An 8,135-nucleotide genomic window follows, 5' to 3' on the forward strand; every position below is an offset into this window, starting at 1 on the left:
GACAGACCAACAGCCAAGGCCCTGACTCATGTCTACATTCAGTAAAGATGAATTATAGAGCTGCTTTTCTCAGAGTTTGGCACAAGAGGGATAAGACTGGACACTAGAAAACATTATCTGAATTCTAAGTAAAGTAGCCTCCTATAAGCACCAACTTGAATGGAATATTTTCCTCTATCAGAGGTGTCCAGGACAGCACTGGGAGCTGGTAACTCAGTAGAGCAGCCCCTGAGAAAATACAAAAGAGGCCATTCACTTAAAATCAAGGGCATTTCGTGGTCTTCTTCTGGCAATTAGGGATTGTAGAGAAGCTTACTGCCCAAGACATATTCTCATTTCCATGAGCCTCAAGAGGTGGGAAGGCCGTCCTTTGGCTTGATGTTCTTCTCAAGCATATACATATGGTGTGCATGCCAGATCTTTTGGAGGCAGTCAAGTGTTTAAATAATGAACATTTTGTCAACTATGGAGAACCAGAAATGTACCTCTGCAAGAAAGTGAAACCATTTAGAGGTATAGCTTTCCAGTGATACATTAAATAAGCCACAAGGATAAAAAGTACAGTATAGAGAATATAGTCTATTGTATTGTAATAGCACTGTATAATAATAGCTACACTTGTAAGTGTAGCATAAAGTGTAAAATCATTATGTTGTGTACCTGAAATAATGTAACATTGTGTCATATGTATTTCAATAATAAAAAAGAGAGAGAAATTATTGCTAGGGAATTTCAGTAAGGGGAAACCCTCCATTGTGGAGGAATCAGAAATTTCTCACTGTGGCCACAATCTGTTAAGTATTAAAGGCCAAACCAACTTCCTCTTAAAGTGAACAAGCATGGAAGTAGATGATTTGTCTTGGTCTTGAAGAGCTGACTCTCTTTACTTTTGCTGAAGTAGAGTGAGAAGACTGCTGCATCCATCCGAGGGAAACTTCTCTAAATGCCAAGTCTACTCTTTCACGATATAGTTTGCTAAGTCAGGAAAATTATTCAACAGCTCGTCACTATGTATTCCAATACTATGTGTTGGTGGGTCCTTCACCCATTCTTGACTTTTGGCTCTATTTTTCCTTGCTATGTATGCCCTAATACCATGAAAAGTATTCAATAAATAATATCATCTGCTTATTAACTCATTCACTCAACAAAAGCCAGGTGCATAGTGAGTAGCAAATGTGTCCCAGTCTCGAAAATCTTTCCATCGTCTGAACTTAGGAAGCAGTTAAATTATGCCAGACCGTTCAAATGAGTGACAGGTTACATGATTGAGACAATAAAACTACAGGAATTTAATTTTTATAGTTTTTTTCAGTGGAAAAGAATCTAAGAATGAATTTGGACTTGTAAAGTAGAGATGAAGTGAAAAAACATGAAGGACAGGGAATAGCCTCAGCAAAGTCCTATTGGGGGGACGAGTGGGGTTCATTTCAGGGGGAGGGAGACCTTCTAATCAGTGAAGACCAAGAGCTAAGGTGTCAAGTTAGGATTCAATAAATATCTGTATTAAAACTCTGCATCCTAAAAGGCAGCTGCTCAGGGTATAATGTAAGAAATGGACTATTTCTTAACTGTGCATATCCCATCTGTGATGATTGGTGTCAACTTAGCTGGGCCACAGTGCCCAGATATTTGGTCGAATGTCAGTTTTGATGTTTCTGAGAAGGATTTTGTTTGTTTTTAATGAGATTAGCATTTAGATCAGTAGATTTTGAATAATGCAGATTACCATTCTCAGGGTGTTTAGGTTTTATCACATCAGTTGAACACCATAAGAGAAAAAAAGATTGAACTCCCTAAGAAAGGGGATTCTTCCTCCAGACTGCCTTTGGACTTGAGAAGCAATGTCAACTCTTCCCCGAGCCTCCAGTCTGCAAGCCAATCCTGCAGATTTTGGACTTGCCAGCCTCCGCAATCATGTGAGCCAGTTCCTCAAAATAAGTCCCTCCATCCCTCCTTTCTACTCTCTCTCCTCTCTTCCTCTTGCTCTTCCTCTATCCCATTGATTCCATTTCTCTGAAAAACTATGTTTCTCTAGAAAAGCAGTCCTAGGTACAAATGTCAGCATCATCATGGTTCTAAATGTGTTCAGGTGGCAGAGTATGTGGATTCTGTCCTAACATCATGAAGTATTTTTATATTTTATATAAAGTAATAAAACATAGGGGCACCTGGGTGGCTCAGTCAGTTAAACATCTGCTTTGGGCTCAGATCATGATTCCGAGATCCTGGGACAATCCCCACATCGGGCTCCCTGCTCAGGGAGGAGTCTGCTTCTCCTTTTCCCTTTGCCCCTATCCCCCCCCCCCCACTTGTGCATGATCTCTCTCACTTTCTCTCTCTTTCAAATAAATAAATAAAATCTTTTTAAAAAATAATAAAATGGGGGCTAAATCAGACACAATGTTTGGCTATATTTTAATTCAAAGAGGTAGTATTTGACCCCATAATTTCAAGAAAATGTATGGGAGAACTTTTAAACTTGAGAAAATTCTATCCACTAACATTAGTTTTTTTCTGCTTAATTTGAAAAAATAAATTATATGACCCCATTTTCCTGGCAGACATTTATTTCAATCTCATTCACAGAAATCAGGGTCTGTTGACAGCAAAGACTAGGGAGTACTGAATTAGGACAGGGATTCTCAAACTCTTAGGATTCCACCCCACTTGTGGTCCACAAGGCACCTGGGCAGGCAGGTGTTTTTATGCTCCTAGGTAACTGTGATGAGCAATCGGGATTGAGAATCCCTAGTTTCCAGAGCAGCATCTGGTCTTACCTGATGTGGAAGCCTTTTACAGGAAGCACTACCCAGGGCTCTGGAATTCTACAAGACAGATCAGCAGCTAGGACAGGGCAAAAACTGGGCTATGGCAAGAACTACTTTCTACAGGATAAATGAGAGAGTAATAGCTATCTCTATAAGAGTAGCACACAGCCCTGCGGGGGCCAGGCGTGGGCAAAAGAGCAGCTCACACTACACACCGGAGTGGCAGTTGTGTACAGGAAAAGAACAAGGACAGTAGGGTGTTAGGGCTTCCGGGTCCCCACAGCAATGTCCCGGTTGGCATGGATTGCGACAGTTGATTAACCACCTTTGTCCCTAAATAAATGCTTTCTCTTTGAGGATTTTTGTTTAGAATATATTCTGAAAGTATTAAAGAATTATGATATGTAGGGATTTTTTAAGAGCCTGTGAATTTAAAAATATTTAAAGAAATTTTAATATGGCTTCATTTCAACTGGTTCTGAGGAATTCAATCATCACTCTAGCCTATACACCTATGCTTCCTAGTCCTGCCACAGCCCAGAGTGAACTCTTCAACCATAGTCAACAACAGTTCTATTTTGCCCTAGGGGCACCTGGAGGAAGCACAATAAACTTGATTTGTGGGCAAGCAGAAACCCTGAAAGTGGTGCTTCATCAATACAAGAAATCCCCCAGAGCACCTAAACATGTTCAAGTTCTGATAAAGATGAGGGCAGTTTTTTCCTTGATATTTGCAAAACAGTTTATTAATCATATTGTTTCCACTTTTAGTAATTCTTCTGACTACGGGTGGCAGGTTTATGCCATTAGACAACTGATGTGTCACACCAGAGTCTGGAGTCTTATATCTGCTTGATGGGGGATAGAGTACAGTGAATGGGTGAGTAGACAGATGGAGGGAATGGTCGATGGATGGATGGATGGATAGATGGGTAGATGGATTGATACACACATATATAAGAGGAAGGAAAGATAGATTGTTAGCCAGGTACATAGATAGATAGCAATTGTATGACCCACAGAGCACTTCATTACCATATGATTTCATTTAATTCTTACAATAATCCCCTTGAGCAGGTATAATTGCAATTATTCCTTTTGTAGATTTGTAGATAAGAATAATGACATCTGTGTTAAGTAATTTGTACAAAACCACACCTCTTGCAAGAAGCAAAGGACTTGTTCTTTCTGTATTGCTCTCAGGAAAGGAGTCTGTCCTAAAACATATTGCTCTATCTCTTCCCAGGTGATGTTGTCTACCAATGAACTACACAGCCCACCATCAGAAGTGAGGTTTTCAATGAAATGTGACTGTGAGATATCACATGTCTGCTAATACACCAAAGGATCCATGACTCAAGTGAAGGTGTTTCCTATGGATGGTTGGCAAAGGGAGGATGAGAAAGGACAGAGCCCCAGACTTCCAAAGATACCTGTGTAAGAGAAAGAGGAGGATCTTCAGGACCAGAGGGGAGAATAGGCTCAACCAACAAAAAAACAAAACTGGCAGTAGTGGCCTATTCTTGATTCACATGTTCATCTGCACCAGGCCAAGTAGAAATACAGAGGAAGTGTTTATCCATCCCTGCTTTTTTGTTGCCATCCTAATGCAAGTCCTAGAGAAAGCAGAGGTGGAAACAGGATCAAAGTTCTATGATTAAATGGGAAATTCAAGTTCAGGGAAGGAAGGATGAGGAAAATGGATGGTAAGGCAAGAGAAGAAGCCATATGATGTCCATGCTTTGCCAAGGAGACACTGTACTTCACAGCAGCCTCCTTTGTTTGACCTGTGGCCCTTTTCCCAAAGGATTGTGAGATGAGCCCACACTGTAGAGCAGGCTTTTGGAGAACTGTACTGAACTACATCACTCTCAAGTTCCTATTGGTCAAGTCTCACCACACAGGGACCTAACTTCTCATCTTTGGCATGTCTTTCACCCAGTCCTCCAAGTCTGCATGGGCAGACTTGAAGTCCAGGGCTGGGTGGTCCTGAGCAAGAGAGAAGGAGAAGGTGATGAGAATCTCTGAGTCAGCATCGAAGAGTGAGTCTCAACCTACTGCTGTTGTAGGTTTTATTCCTGTGAAATTTTCTGTGTGTTTCCCACACTAGAAAAAAAAAAGTATATGGATTTCACTGTCTCCAATTTCCATTACCTTTAATAGGGATTTACTTGTTTAACACTTTGATTTACCAAATGTGAGTGCTTAGGAGAAGTTGTGACCATCATCTACAGCAGAAAATTGGTGTCAAATGGATTTCATCTTTCCTCTGGAATTCTGTCTAGTTTCTAAAGTTTCTTCTTGTTTTTGTAAGTTTCTCTCAGATCTTTCCATCTCTGCATATGAGAGATGTAGAATAAGATGTGTTTCTTTGCTTATATCTCAAAAATGATCTCTTTTTAAAAAAATTGACCTTTTCATTTTTACTTTCTTATGACACAGTAAGACCCACATGGCTTTCTTGGAATGCATATTTGTGAAGGGCTGCATATTGCACAACCTTTTCTGACTTCTTTTTTTTTTTAAGCACACCTTTTTTTTTATTATATTAAAATCAGGCAATGGTCTGACAATAAAAAGTCTGCTTATGGAATACTGTTATGTTCAACGTTACTTAAAGGATGTTAAATCTTTAGAACTAAGGTATCCCCCAGAAAAAGATTATTGGAAACATCGGTTGCTTTTCAAACTCGATAGTTGCTGCTTCAAAAAGGTGGTTTTACACAAACACTATATTAAAAAAAAAACCCTTAGAACTTAACAAATCACTTTTACTTTGGTATGCATCCACATCTCAGCATTTAGTGGTCCTGAACAGAAAAGTGGAAAAACGCAGCAATTTGCCAGGAAGTCAAGCCCACCAATTTCAGGGATCTTCTGTGCACACTGAGTTCTTTCTCAATCCCTGCTGAGAACCATGAGATGCAGCAGCACCAAAACCAAAGTATGCACCAAATCCAAAGTTCTTTTTGTTCCAGTTGTCAGATTCCAAACTAGACCCAAATGGATTTGTAAGATGACCACATGAGAACCCTGTTTAAAACTTCTTTAATTGTTAAAAGCAAAAGCAATTACAGGAAAAGAAAACAATTCATTCGGAGGGATTGTGTGTGCTTACAAGTGTCTTCTGTGGCCTTTCTCCAAGTTTTACCACCAAGCACTTTGAGAGCTGGTAGGTCTGAGTACCCCCTGGTGACTGTTGTTTTCACTTTATCAAAACCTGAGCAAAAAAAACCAGCATCAGCTGACAATGACAGCAGATGGTGGCAGGGCTGAGGACCCAACATTCATTCCAGGCTGGTGGAGAGTAGAGAGTAAATGTGGTTCCAAACTAAAAGAGGGAAGTCAGAGACTCTTTTCAACCTTACCTGATGGCTTCCAGCCAAAGCAAGGAAGTATTGAGTGGTGATGGTGCAAAAAGAGACTTGAAGAAGAAGGAAAAAGCAACACTCCTCGATTAAGGTCGGGGAGAAGATATAGGGAAAGCCCTGAATTCCTCACCAAAGGCCAATTTCAGAGGGGAGCAGAGGGGGTTACAATCTATGCTTCAGCCGAGGGTGATCATGGGAAGTGGAGAAAGGATGATGGCTTGGAGGGGGGAAGGCATCATTTAACACTTAAGAAAAGAAACCAGGGGTGCAGCTGGAGCACCCCTGCACACTCAGCAGTAGTCCCACAGGCTGCAACCTGAAACCTTCACACCTATTCTAGCAAGCCACCCCAAGCTGGAGGGCTGTTGGAGGAGGGGTGGGTGGAGGGAGGGAGGGAGCCAGTAGGAGGAGAAGGGGAGAAGGCAGAGACCCCAGGCCATGTAATCAGCAGCAAGGTGATTATGTGATGTGTCTTTTCACAGTTGAGTTAGATGTGCCCCACTGGTTATGATGGGAATCAATTTAAATATATTTTCTTGATCCCAGAAGTTCAACTATGTGGACAGTGGTTACATTTGACAGGATGATTTGTTATAGCACAACTTATATATTTCAAATGGACAAAAAAAATAGTATCATTTACAGTATCTTAAGATAAATTGCCTTTGAATGGGCACTTCCTTTCCAGTACTTTTGAGGTCTACAATACGTATCTAGAAAATGTACTACTGTGGAAAATGACTGCTTAAATCGAATGGTGGGGGGAAGGGGAAGGGCCTGTGGTTTCTCTTTTTGATTAATTGCTGTAACACTGTCCTTTGGGTGGCTGAGGGAGTTTCATGTTTTCTTTAGACATCATTAGGCACAGGAGCTCTTTCAGGACAACTTTGAAGCTATATGAATTCTGCCATTTTGCTAGCACTGATATGGCCCTTGGGTCCACCACTCCATTAGAACTATTAACTCCATTCATATTAATTTTTGTTACGAATCTTACAAAGGGGGGTTGTTTCCGGGTATTTAGGTCCATATTCTATTTCAAGGCTGTATATTCAGTTTTCATAAATTGTTCTTGGAGACCCAATTATCATCCCGGTCTATCTTGTAAGTGTCATGTCTTTGTCATCTTCTAGACCCCAGCTAACTGTGCCATCTCCTACTCCTTTCTGGCCTTCTTCCAGTTTTTCCAACAATTGAAAATTGCGAGGGACTTTTACTCCCGAGCCCATGGTGGTTGCCATCTTTCATCACTATGGCTCCTCTCTGATTTTTCCTTGTGTAGGAGATCAAGTCCAATCACTGTGTCCTGGCCCACAAGCCCTCCATGTACTGCACTGGCCTGGCTTCCTACTTGCCTCCACTACTCCCCTCCCCTGCAGCCCAGCCTCCTTGCCTCTGCCTCTATGTAGCTCACCACCCCCAACACATCTCATGCTTCCTGATACATGTTCCATCTGCCTCTGCCTTCTCTCCCCACCACCTCTTCTCCTCCTTGGCAAATTCTCACCCAACTCCAAACCAACCCTGGCTATCAAATACACTGGGCAGACTCTGGATTTTTGGAGGCTTATGGACCAACTTCAATCCAGGGCCTATCATTGTGTGCTAGTGTATAAGAACTTAACTTCTCTGCACCCTAGTTCTCTTGTCATGTGGGAATTATAATATCATACCCTTTGCATAGCTCCTATGCATTTTTTCATATATTTATGCACATCTTATATCACCTTTTTTTCTGGACTATCTTTCCAAAGGTATTTGTATAGTGAACAGCTTTGAGAGACAGAGATAGTATCTCCCTCTGTAGCAGAGGGTAGATTTGTCTGTTGGCCAGGATAATAAGGGTACTGCTGCAATTTGCACAAATCTGTTAGTAATCCTCTTGTAGGATTGGGGAGTTCCTAAACTCAGGGCTTCTCAGTTGTGACAAAGACCCAGTATGTGTGTGCAGTATCCTCTGGGACCATCTGTGCACCACTCTCATGGAACTTTG

At 41.3% G+C, this 8,135-nt stretch overlaps 1 pseudogene; it reads right to left on the minus strand.

Annotated features, from left to right (window-relative positions):
• Positions 1-6,938: 6,938 nt before the first annotated feature.
• Positions 6,939-7,383, minus strand: LOC129510622 (ubiquitin-conjugating enzyme E2 variant 1-like; annotated as a pseudogene).
• Between the last annotated feature and the right edge of the window lie 752 nt (positions 7,384-8,135).

Source organism: Nyctereutes procyonoides, unplaced genomic scaffold, assembly GCF_905146905.1.
Source record: "Nyctereutes procyonoides isolate TBG_1078 unplaced genomic scaffold, NYPRO_anot_genome, whole genome shotgun sequence".
Lineage (NCBI taxonomy): Eukaryota > Metazoa > Chordata > Mammalia > Carnivora > Canidae > Nyctereutes > Nyctereutes procyonoides.